Source organism: Canis lupus, chromosome X (assembly GCF_003254725.2).
Source record: "Canis lupus dingo isolate Sandy chromosome X, ASM325472v2, whole genome shotgun sequence".
Taxonomy (NCBI): domain Eukaryota; kingdom Metazoa; phylum Chordata; class Mammalia; order Carnivora; family Canidae; genus Canis; species Canis lupus.
Genome location: NC_064281.1, coordinates 25,805,660 through 25,819,251, shown reverse-complemented (window position 1 = coordinate 25,819,251; position 13,592 = coordinate 25,805,660). Strand labels below are relative to the sequence as shown.

At 39.6% G+C, this 13,592-nt stretch overlaps 1 protein-coding gene across 7 annotated transcripts in view; it reads right to left on the bottom strand.

The window, feature by feature from the left end:
* Positions 1-13,592, bottom strand: part of GK (glycerol kinase) — a 77,085-nt gene that overhangs the window by 13,012 nt on the left and 50,481 nt on the right. The gene's annotated exons all lie outside the window — the stretch shown is intronic.

The following is a 13,592-nucleotide window of genomic DNA, read 5'->3' as shown; positions in this document are numbered from 1 at the left end:
GGCCTCCAGCACACCCTTGGACCTGTACAAGCTGTTGTTCTACGGACTGTTGTTAAACTATGAGGTAGATTATCACCCAGAAAACATTTCCACCTTATCCCCCGAGTTATCAGAAGAGGCCACATTAAAAGTTTTTTCCATTTCCTGTATCTAGCAGTATATTAAATCAAGAAACAGCAACAAAAAGTTAGCAAAGAGGCTAACTACAAAGCCATTATTCAACGAAATCACCAGGGGATGGGGTGCGGGGGATGAGGCTATGGCAATAAGGAAGAAAAACACAACTTGGAGTCAGATAAACAGGCTTTAAGTCCAAGTTCTAGTTCTTAACTGCTATGTGATCTTAGGCCAATTAGTTAGGCTTGGTGAGCCTCCATTCCATGACCTATAAAATGGTGCTTGACTATCACAACACCTACTTAAACTACTATGAGGCTCGATATGAGACTGGAGGGGAAGGTTATTACTGAATGTAAATATTAGCTTCATTAATTTTTTATGTGTTAAAAAAGCATAATCCAAATTCCATTGACTGATGAATGAACAAATAAATATAGTATATCCACACAATGGAATATTATTTGGTCACAAGAAGGAATGAAGTTCTGCTAAGATGTGAACTTTGAAAATATTATGCTAAGTGAAAGGAGCCGGTCACAGAAGACTCTAAAGTGCATGATTCTATTTATATGAAATGTCCACAATAAGCCTATCCATGGAGACAAAGAGTAGATTAGTGGTTGCTTAAGGCTGGGGTGGTGGGGTTATTTTTTGAGGGTGATGAAAATGTTCTAATGTTTGGCTGCAATGATGGTTGCATGACTCTGTGAATATAGTGAAAACCACTGAACTGTATACTTTAAAAGGATGAATCATATGATATGCAAATTATTTCTCAATAAGGCTATTATAAAAAGATCCTGAGGGGCAAAAGGAAAGAAAGTACCAACACAAACCATTAGGAATTGCAAAAAAAATGTTTTGGGGGCCTGATGTTTCATTCATACAGATTATTTATTTTTTTAAAAAGATTTTATTTATTTAGTCACGATAGACATAGAGAGAGAGAGAGAGGCAGAGACACAGGTAGAAGGAGAAGCAGGCTCCATGTAGGGAGCCCGACGCGGGACTTGATCCCGGGACTTCAGGATCGCGCCCTGAGCCAAAGGCAGGTGCTAAACCGCTGAGCCACCCAGGGATTCCCCCCATACAGATTATTAATGCAAATTACTTTCACAGAGTCATCCTAAACCAAAACATCAGGTGATACTAAGTGCAGGCAACAGAATGTTTTTTCTCTGTTGCCTACCATCCTGTCACCAACTCAATTAGCTGAATTATAAATGGTCACTCTCCTTGCTGTTAATTTCCAGGATATAAACAAACAAGATGTGGAATATGTTGATTCATTCTATCATTCATAGCTTCTATGAGGACAAGTCACTATATGTCACAGCAAAGTGCAAAATACTACAATTGTTCTCTTTATACAGCAGCTTTTTAGCTATAGAAAATTACTGAGGAAGAGATTTGACATCGCAGGGCAAATTTAACCAAGCTTTAAAAATGGGGAAAAAAACCAATTCAACGAATACCTTGAAGGGACTCTAACCCACTGTCTCTTTCTCTGAAAAAAAATTTAATACACTTCCTAATTTTGATATATGTTTAGGTGCTTAGTGGAACCATCAAGGAAAACAAAATTTTGGGGTTAAAGAGATTTTAGAATTTCACTCTCAAATTTCCTTTGGAAGCAAACAATTCAGAGATGGTAGTTGTCAAAGACAAGTAAATGTCTAAGATATTCTAGACCAGCACTGTTCAGTAGAAATATAATGTCAGCCATATATGTAATTCAAACTTTGTAGTTACCATTTTAGAAGAGTAAAATGAAACAGGTTAAATTAATTGTAATATATTGTGCTTAAACCAACATATTAAAAGTATTATCACTGCAACATGCAATCAATATAAAAAGTATTGAGGTATTTGATATTTTTTGTACTAAGTCTTTGAAATCGGGTATATATTTTACACTTCTGACACATCTTAATTTGGACTAGCCACATGTTCCTAGTAGCTACCATACAGGACAGCACGATTCTAGATCTAATTGAAAAAAACAAGTGTCCCTTTCTCCCTATACTCTCAAAAAATACTGGCCCTAAATCACATCTAACCAAGAAATGCATAGATTTTCAATAGTTTTAGGTGAGTAAACTAATGAACTTCAAACAGCTACTGTGCAAGAAGTCTAGTGGAATGGTTTTGTGGTTATTAGCTAATGGAACTTTATACTTTGGGAAAGCGAACACTGATGAATCTCATTTCCATTGAAAAGGCAGTATGTAATGGGCTTAGATAATTTTTTGTGGGGGAGAGGAAGTAATATTGTTTTAGCAAAAGGAAGCTCAAGTTTTTTTTTTTTAAGATTTTATTTATTTATTCATGAGAGAAACAGAGAGAGAGAGAGGCAGAGGGAGAAGCAGGCTCCAAGCAGGGAGCCTGACATGGGACTTGATCCCGATCCCGGGTCTCCAGGATCACACCCTGGGCCAAAGGTGGCGCTAAACCGCTGAGCCACACAGGCTGCCCTCAAGGTTTTAATGAAAAGTAACTGGTTGTGAGCTAGAGGTCATTACTTAGATTGAAACAAAAGAGAAAAAATACAAAGCCACTCTTAAAGCTCCTGAAGAAAATTATTTTAAATTCCATCATCAGGAGTGTACAGGAGTGTTTGATTCAGGAATGACTGAAAAAATAAAATTCAGTATAAGAAAATAAAAGGCAGATTAAAACACTTATCTGAAATAAGAATATAATTTTGGTACCAGGATATAACACATGGTATTAGCTGGCCTTCTAAAAAATTAATAAAAATGAAAGAAACCTCTAAATTCATAAAAAATGGGTCTTTTGAATTCAGAGGCAGAAGATAAAGTGGGAGATGGTATATTGCTTTCAAGATGGGTCAGAAAAAGAGTACAGGAACAGAAACCTAAAATGACAGAAGGTGGTGATCTACTTGCTATCAAATAAGTTATTGTCAATTATATCCTAACTATAAAGATCCAATACTTCAGTGCAACATCTACAAACATGAATGAACTCTCATTAGAAAACATGACCTATGGGAGAGGTGCATGTAAACTGAGTAGTTGTACCCTAAGAAAGACAAAAAGAAATGAGAATGTATAAAGAAAAATAAATGAAATGATGAACAGGATAAGAGGAATAAATCATTTAAAATTAGATACATAGCCTGGAAAGTGGGAGGCTAAGAAACAGGCTATGGAAAGAGCAAATTATAAAAATAATGAAGTAGGGAGCACCTGGGTGGCTTAGTTGGTTAAGCAACCAACTCTTGATTTCAGCTCAGGTCATGATCTCAGTCATGAGATCTAGCCGCACTTTGGGCTCTGCACTGGGCATGGAGTCTGCTTAAGATTCACTCTCCCTCTCCCTCTCCCCCCACCCCTGCTTGTGCATGCTCTGTCTCTAAAAAAAAAAAAAAATAATGAAGCAGAACTGATGTAACATCATAGCAGACAAATATACTTTTCCTCAAGAGCTCCTTGCCACGAATGCCATAGCCACCAACAGTATCTATTTTAAGGAGACATTTCTGGATGTGGGGTAGTTCTATCAACAAGGCAGTTGTGTTTAAAATCAGTGGGTATGGAGAAAAATTATGTAAAATTAAGATTATCTTTAAATTGCTTAAAATCCTTTAAAAAAAGGGGGGGGGGGCGCAGCCCTGGTGGCACAGCGGTTTAGCGCCACCTGCAGCCCGGGGTGTGATCCTGGAGACCCAGGATCAAGTCCCACATCAGGTTCCCTTCATGGAGCCTGCTTCTCCCTCTGCCTGTGTCTCTGCCTCTCTATGAATAAATAAATAAAATCTTTAAAAAAATAAATTGCTTAAAATCATCCATTAGGTATAGAAAACATAGCTTTGTGTATGCTACAGTAATATGTTATCTCTATTTTTTAAAAAATATTTTATCTATTTATTCATGAGAGGCACCAGAGAGAGAGAGACAGACAGATGCAGAGACACAGGCAGAGGGAGAAGCAGGCTCCATGCAGGAAGCCTGACATGGGACTCGATCCCAGGTCTCCAGGATCAGGCCCTGGGCTGAAGGTGGGCGCTAAACCGCTGAGCCACCCAGGGATCCCCTATGTTATCTCTATGTATGTAATTTATACTGTACTTAATTTGTATAAGATTATAAATGCAAAATCTAACTCCATACCATTTTTAGTTGCATAGAAGAGAGAACAGAAACCTAGAGTTAAATTGGGGGAATATCATTTTTAAATTGTAATCTATAGGGGCACTTGGGTGGCTCAGTGGTTGAGTGTCTGCCTTTGGCTCAGATCATGATCCTGGGGTCCTGGGATTGAATCTGGCATCAGGCTCCCTGTGGAAAGCCTGCTTCTCTCTCTGCCTATGTCTCTGCCTCTCTCTGTATCTTCAGGAATAAATAAAATCTTTAAAAATCAATAAAATAGGGCAGCCCCAGTGGCGCAGCCGTTTAGTGCCACCTGCAGCCCAGGGCATGATCCTGGAGACCCGGGATCAAGTCCCGCGTCGGGCTCTCTGCATGGAGCTTGCTTCTCCCTGTCTGTGTCTGCGCCTCTCTCTCTGTGTGTCTCTATGAATAAATAAAAATTTTAAAAAAAATTTTTTTAAAAAGTAAATAAAATATAATCTATATTATTAATACTTCAGTAACAAGTAAGGAAATTAAGATAAAAAGCATTTACCACTCAGAAAGTTTACTTTCCAAGAAAATACATTGTAGAAGTTCACAAACAACGTTTACAGACTGTGGAAGGCAGATTCTTAATGAAGGCAGCCTCCACGGTCCCCACCTCCTGGTGTTGATGCCCACATGGATCCTCTCTTGAGCATGGTGGGACCTAGGACTTGCTTCCATGCAATAGCACATGTCAGAGGTGATGGGATGCATGTGATGGAGTATACGGGATTAAGCTACATAAGATTATCGTGGCTGTTGTCTGGATTTTCTCCCTTCCTTGCTGGCTTTGAGAAAGCAGCGGGGGTCCTCTGTTGGGGTCTTTCATATGAGAAGACAGTGCAGATGGTCTCTAGGAGTTGAGGGCAGCCTTTGACTGACACCAAGAAACTGACGCTGAATTTAGCCAATAATCTGAGTGAGTGGGCATGGAAGCAGATGGAGCTTTGGATGAGACCACACCCTCAAGCCAACACCTTTGACTTATAAGACAAGTGGTTGTAAGCTACTTACATTTGTGGTAAAACTGTCATACAGCAATAGCTAACTAATACATAGGCTTCTACCAAAAATGGAATACCTGGCTTAAGAAGGATGAAAAATTCTAATAAGGAAAACTTGACACCATCATCATAAAACATACCAAAGAAGAGATGGGAGAAGGGACATTTATTTTTTTATTTTTTATTTTTTAAAGTTCTGAGACTTTTATTTTTATTTTTTTTATTTTTATTTTTTGTAAAGATTTATTTATTTATGATAGACAGAGAGAGAGAGAGAGAGAGGCAGAGACACAGGAGGAGGGAGAAGCAGGCTCCATGCCGGGAGCCCGAGATGGGACTCGATCCCGGGACTCCAGGACCGCTCCCTGGGCCAAAGGCAGGCGCTAAACCGCTGAGCCACCCAGGGATCCCTGAGAAGGGACATTTAAAGAAACCTAGGGGGCATAGAGGGAAATCCTCTTTGAAACTCTTATTTATTTATTTATTTAGATTTTATTTATTTGAGAGAGAGCACAGAGGGAGAGTGAGAGGAGAGGCAGACTCCCTGCTGAGCAGAGAGCCCAACACTGAGCTTGATCCCAAGACCAAGAGATCATGGCCTGAGCTGAAGGCAGATACCCAACTGACCAAGCCACCCAGGTACCTCAGAAATTCATATTAAAATGGATAAAAATGGCATAAGATTTGGTATATAAACAGTATTTATTATCTACTACATGCCAGCCTGCTCCCATGGAGAGGTGAAGCAGAGAGACAAGTACCATGGCCTCAGGGAACTTGCAGCTCAGTGACAATACAGAACACAGAAGTCTCCAATTCTAAGTAAGCTCAACTTCTTAAATATTAAAGGCCCCCAAAGGATTTTTGTTTTGTGAAATGATATTTATTTATTTTTTTTTTTTTAAAGATTTTTATTTTATTTATTCATGAGACACACAGAGATAGAGAAAGAGAGAGGCAGAGACACAGGCAGAGGGAGAAGCAGGCTCCATGCAGGGAGCCTGATGTGGGACTCGATCCCTGGTCTCCAGGATCAGGCCCTGGGCTAAAGGCAGCACTAAACCTCTGAGCCACCCGGGCTGCCCCTGTTTTGTGAAATGATATTTAGAAAAAGATAAACAATGGAAGGGAGAAGCACAGCTTAAGGAAGATGGTGTCCGATTAACGGCACAGAAAAGGCAGACCTACTCAACTGCTCTATTTTGCTTCAACCTCTCCTACCACTAAGAATAATTTTCTGGTGGGGGGCACCTGGCTGGCTCCGTCATTGGAGTGTGTGACTCTTGATCTCAGGATTGTGAGTTCGAGCCCCACATTGGGTAGAGACTACTTAAAAATAAAGAAATCTTTAAAGAAAAAAGGGAAAATTTTCCAGTGAAAGGGTAAGACAAATTGAAGCAGTTTAATATGAGTTTAAAGTCTTAAAACAACAACAAAAAAATAAAGTCTTAGAACAATCCAAGGATCATGTGCCCCAATTCCTTTTTACTGATAATGAAAGTAAGAGCCTAGGGATGTTAACGTGTCAGGCCCAGATGAATCACATGCTAGGGAGGAGGGAGAAAAAAAAAGAATTCTCTTGATGTCCACATCAGAAATGGTGAGTTTGCACTTTAAAAATCCCCTGTTCTAGAAACAGGATAACAGGGCAAAATGTAAAAAGGGAACACCCAAACAACATATGCTGACTCAAATGTGGAGCAGTGGTAGATGTGGACAGAAACAGAAACGCACAACTGAGCAGGGCTTGAGACCACAGGCATAGGAGGTTCTGCTTAGTTCTTCAGTAAATGTCAGGAAGCAGGAGCATGGCCAGGAACTGGCTTCTCCTGAGCAAAGAGCTCCAGAGTGGTTTGCAAAAGAGAAGGAATGGAAATCAGCGTCAGGGCTTGAAGCCAGGGGCTAGGTGGCGCTCTCCTGCTTGCTTATGGATAACTTTTGCTGAAAAAGGCTTAATAGATGAGACCAGAAGTAAAAATTCCAAAACACATGAAGAAATCTATTACCAACAGTCAACAAAACTTAACAGCTGGAAGAGAACTCACTCCAATCTGACAAGGACTTTAAAATACATAAGTGTGAGAAGAATTCAAAGAAATGGATTCAGGCATGATTTCCATTTTTAAAAACCAGCCAGGAAATTATGTATCAAAAGAAAAGAGGGAGAAGGACAAACATTATATGTTCTCATTCATTTGGGGAATATAAATAATAGTGAAAGGGAATATAAGGGAAGGGGGAAGAAATGTGTGGGAAATATCAGAAAGGGAGACAGAACGTAAAGACTGCTAACTCTGGGAAACGAACTAGGGGTGTTGGAAGGGGAGGAGGGCGGGGGGTGGGAGTGAATGGGTGACGGGCACTGGGGGTTATTCTGTATGTTAGTAAATTGAACACCAATAAAAAAAAATAATAAATAAAAAAAAAATAAAAAAAATAAAAAAAAAAAGAAAAGAGAAATAAAACAAGATCAGGTGGATATGAACAATTAACCAGTTAAAAATCATGGGAATGGAGTTATTGAGTGAAATTTAAGAGTGTAATATGTGAGATCCATTTGAGAAAAGACGAGATGATATTTCCATACACTGGAGGTGACAGTGTAATTTGCTGCCTTCACTGTGAAAAATGGTTTGCATCATCTACTCAAAGGGAAGATACACATAATCTACTTCCTACAAATTCTATTCCTATAGCAAGATGTATACAAAAATGTTCATAGTAGCATTTTTCATCAGAGATGAAAAGCGAAAACAACCAAAAGGTCAACAGATGGATAAATACTAAGCTGTGATATTTTCATATGGTGACGAAAAGGAATGATGTCAAAGCTCTATCTAACACCATGGATGAACCTCACAAATGTCATGTTGAGTGAAAGAAGCCACATCAAAGAATACATACCATATGACTCAGTCTCTCTCACTTTCTCTTTTATATTTTTAATATACAAAGTATTGAAAAACTCAACTCTGGTGTTGAGGGTTGCACATATTTTAATATTTATTTAAGAGAGAGAGTACGCACAAGAGTGTGTGTGTGGAGGGGTTGGGGCAGAGGGAGCTGGAGAAGCAGACTCCCCGCTGAGCAGGGAGCCTGATCCAGGGCTAGATCCCAGGACCCTGGGATCATGGCCTGAGCTGAAGGCAGATGTTTAACCTACTGAGCCACTCAGGTGCACAGAGGGTTGCACATATAAAGTTCTGGAACTCTTAAAAAAAAGCAAGGTAGAGGTTATAATAAAAGTCAGGGCACTGGTGACTTTAGGGGAGAGGGAAAGGCTGTGAGTGGGAGGAGCACACAGCTTCCTGGTTGCTGCCAGTTTTCTGCTTCCTGGGTAGAGGATACATTAATTTCTCTATATAATCATTTGTCAAGCTGTAAATTGATATTTTATGCATTTTTCTGTACATGTTTTCTGCTTCACAATAAAAAGATTTGTTTTGCTTTGTTTTATTTATTTATTTTAAAGTATTTAAAGTATTTTATTTATTCATAAGAGACAGAGACAGAAGCAGGCTCCTCACAGGGAACCCGATGCGGGACTTGATCGTGGGACTCCAGGATCACTCTGGGCTGAAGGGAGGCACTCAACCACTGAGCCAACCAGGCATCACAGCTTTGTTTTATTTTTTATTTACTTTTTATTTTTTATTTTTTATATTTTATTTTATTTTATTTTATTTATTTATTTATTTATTTATTTATTTATTTATTTATTTATTTATTTATAAGATTTTATTTATTTATTCATGGGAGACACAGAGAGAGAGAGGCAGAGACACAGGCAGAGGGAGAAGCAGGCTCCATGCAAGGAGCCCGATGTGTGGGACTCAATCCCTGGTCTCCAGGATCACACCCTGGGCTGCAGGTGGCGCCAAACCGCTGCGCCACCAAGGCTGCCCTATTTATTTTTTTAAAAAAGATTACTTATTTATTTATTTATTCATAGAGACACATACACAGAGAGAGAGAGGCAGAGACACAAGCAGGCTCCATGCAGCGAACCTGATGTGGGACTCCATCCTGGGTCTCCAGGATCACGCCCTGGGCTGAAGGCGGTGCTAAACTGCTGAGCCACCCGGGCTGTCCCCCAGCTTTGTTTTAAAGAGAATTTGGAAAGAAAGGTAGGTAGGTAGGAACTAGCCAGAGATGCAGCACAGAGAAGCAAAGGGATGAAAAATATATAAAAGAACAGTTCAGAGACGGGGAGGATGGGAGGAAAGGTTCCAAAATCCATACAATAGCAACTGCAGAAGAGGCTGGAGGTAATGGTAGAGTAGCAATGCTTAAAGAGGTAACTGCTGAAGATTTTCTAGAATCGAAGGCACACGTGTATCCAATTTATCTAACAAGATCAGTAAAATGAAATATAAACCCAATTGTCTTTTGTGAGCGACACAAACAGAGAGAGAGAGGCAGAGACACAGGCTGAGGGAGAAGCAGGCCCCTGCAAGGAGCCCGATGCGATACTCGATCCTGGGACTCTAGGATCACGCCCTGAGCTGAAGGCAGATGCTCAACCACTGAGCCACCCAGGCGTCCCTAAGATTCTATAACCACCCCAGAGAGAGGGTGAAATAAAGACAAACCTAAAAGGAATAGCCTTAAATACCCAAGGCTCTTAATAAGAGAACCACAAAAGAATGCCCCTCTGCAAGAAAAAAAAAATGGAGGTAGGGCCATAAAAGGTTTGACCCCAAAGAAATGACTCTGGCCACAAAAAATGATAAAATAAGCCATTTAATATGACTTATTATCTACTGATAAGAAAACAGAACTAATAACTGCTTGCTTAAGAAAAAGGGGAGGGGGTGCCTAGGGGGCTCAGTCAGTTAAGCTTCTGACTCTATCTCAGCTCAGGTCTTGACCTCAGGGTTGAGTTTGAGCCCTATGGGCTCTATGTTGGGCGAGGAGCCTACTTTAAAAAAAAGGGGGGCAGGGATGAATACTTTAAACTCAATGACAGGATTGCTGGCAGAGGTAACAGAGGAAAAGCATTTGAGGTCATCATCATGGGTGGGACATTCAAATTACTAAACTATCAACACTGCTAGGAAAATATATAGCTAAATAATATATATTTTTAAGTAGGCTCTACATCCAATGTGGGGCTTGAACTCATGATCCTGAGATCGAGTTGGAGGCTCTACCAACTGAGCCACCAGGTACCCTATAGTTAAATAATATTTAAAAAGTTTTAAGGTGCCCACAAAAGAAAAGAAACCCAAAACAACAACAACAACAATAGGAAATACATGATGTTGCTTCCAAATCAGCACAGGGAGAATAGAATGCAAGATTAAGACCTAAAATGGGAAGCTATAATTTTAGTTTTTAAAAAAGGGAAAGTAAAATTTTAATACCTCAGATTGCCAAACCTAACAACCTAATTAAAAAATGATTATTAAATATACACTTTGTCAGTGTATATATAAATAAGTGTAAATATACACTTGGTCACACTACTTACAAAAAGTGGAAGTGGTGTGACCAAGTGGAATTAGCAGGAATTTACTGAGAAAAAGTTTTACCAATGTAGCTTTAGGCTTTGCCCTTTTTTCTGGTTTGGTTCAATTTTTTTACATGTCTGTTAGTTGGAACAAAAAAGTTAGAAAATACAGGAAAAATCCTATCTACTACTGTGAGTGTCCATGTTCACCATCTGTTTAAGTGTATATGTTGTGGCTCAGGCAGGCTGCTAGGAGAGGAGACAAAGAAAGTGACATATCTGAGATGCAATGAAAAGAACAAATCGACTCGGGAGACTGGCGATGGCATAGTGCTGGCCAGGTGTCTAGATTTTGAGTCCAATAGCCTGAATTTGCATCCTGGATCTGCTACTTACTAGCTATCAAAAGTTACCATAGCCAAGTAACTTTGATTTCACTTCCTACTCTCAAAGGCCTTATGAGAACATAACAAAGCCTGTTTGTCAGTCTAATCTACTGTTCCTCTCAGATTTAAAATTCTATGAATTTTTAAAAAAAGTTACATGAGGGCAGCCCCCATGGCACAGCGGTTTAGCGCTGCCTGCAGCCCGGGGTGTGATCCTGGAGACCCGGGATCGAGTCCCACGTTGGGCTCCCTGCATGGAGCCTGCTTGTGTCTCTGCGTCTCTCTCTGTGTGTCTCTCATGAATAAATAAATAAAATCTTTAAAAAAAAGTTACATGAATCGAAACAAAATCATAAAGCATATGCTTGTTAATTTTCTAGATGAGGCAAAATGGGAAAAGTAACAGAGCAAAGACTGAAAAAGAATCCAGAGTGTGTCAGTATAGGCTGAAATTACTATCATGAAATTTGACAGGAAGAAGCAAAGACCTGAATTTATTTTTTTAAAATTTTTAAAAAAGATTTTTATTTATTCATGAGATACAGAGAGAGAGGGAGAGAGAGGCAGAGACACAGGCAGAGGGAGAAGCAGGCTCCATGCAGGGAGCCCGACGCAGGACTTGATCCTGGGACTCCAGGATCACGCCCTGGGCCAAGGCAGGCGCTAAACCGCTGAGCCACCCAGGGATCCCCCACAAAGACCTGCATTTATTTTTTTATTTTTTTTAATAATAAATTTATTTTTTATTGGTGTTCAATTTGCCAACATACAGAATAACACCCAGTGCTCATCCTGTCAAGTGCCCCCCTCAGTGCCCAAATACCTGCATTTAGATTAACAAAAGATCTGCAGGGGTGCCTGGCTAGCTCAGTCTATAGAGCATTTGACTCTTAATCTCGGGGTCATGAGCTCAAGCCCCACCTTGGGTGTACAGATTACTTAAAAGGGGAAAAATAAAAAGATCTGTACAAATACAGAATGGAGAGGACTTGGCATGACAATGAATCATTTGAAAAAGAGCCAGATTTTTTTTTTTTTTTTTTTTTAGTAAGAGCCAGATATTTTAACACCTGCTCCTAGAGCCAATGATATGATGGGGTTATTAGACTAAGTTAATGAATTCTCAGGCTATAGTAGCTGAAGCAGTGTTTATGGTCAGAGAGGAATAAATCAGACTAGTCAGTACAGGTCAGATTACATTCTATTCCATTCTGGAAGAGTCTGACAGATTGGAATGCATCTAACGAAGGGAGTCCAGAACTGGAAAGCATCCAGAAACCATATGACATTAGGGCATGAGGAAATTCATCCTGGAGTAGAAAGACCCAGAAAAAGTGATAGCTGCCTGCTAGTATTTGAATGCTCTTGACAGCTAATCTAGGTCTAGTGGTTGAGGTATTAGTAAGAAGCAGTTTTTGGTGCTATCTTCAAACAGAAGTTGGAGGGCTATTGGTGAAGGAAAGAAGAGAAGGCTCTTCATGTTGGGAGGAAGTTAAGACCAGATATGCCATATCCCAGAGGCCTTTTCCTGGTCTAAAGCATCTCTAATTCTAAATGACTGTCTCCAGTATAAGGAAAAAAGAGAGCAGCATACTTAATTGCTATAGGTAACATTTATCAAATAGTACATATTCAATGTGCCCAGCACTGTACTAAGCACTTTCTGCAGGTAGAAACAGAGCAGGACAGGGCTCATAGGAATTCAACTTTTGAGAAATGATATGATACCATTATTAGACAGAGCAAGTGTTTCCCAATGCTTCTATTATCTACAGAGAAGGGATTAGGGGAGAGAGTACAGTGCTTATGCCGGGAGGATGCAAGAAAAAATTGGAAATAAATTCTTTGTGCTCTAGGCATAGCAACTAATAAAATGTTTGAACTATAAACAGAAGTCTAACACTTGTGACCAAATTATTATTGGATACTTTAGGGAACAAGCCTCAGTTAGCCTTCAGATCAATTGTATATTTGTACATTACAAGGGAACCAATGAAAATGAATTGTAAAGAGATGCTTTTAAGAAAGATATCTAAGGGGAGGGGGTGGGGAATGGGTGAAATGGGTGAAGGAGAATGAGATACAGGCTTCCAGTTATGGAATCAATAAGTCACAGGAATAAGAGGCACAGTATAAGGAATACAGTTAATGAAATTTTTAACAGTGCTGTGTGGGACAGATGGGAGCTGCACTTGTGGTGAGCAGAGTATGTAAGCCTGCTAAGTCACTAAGCTGTACACCTGAATGTAATGTAACATTGTGAGTCAACTATACTCAAAAAAAAAAAAAAAAAGGAAAAGAAAAAGAAAAAAGAAAAAAAAGACTGGCGTACCTGGCTGGCTCAGTCAGTAAAACAGTAAAATATGTGACTTGGGATTGAGTTTGAGACCCACACTGAATGTAGACAGATTACTTAAAAATAAAATCTTAGAAAAAAGACTATATCCGATTTGATAAAAAGAGTATTGCTTCTTTGCCCTTACCAATA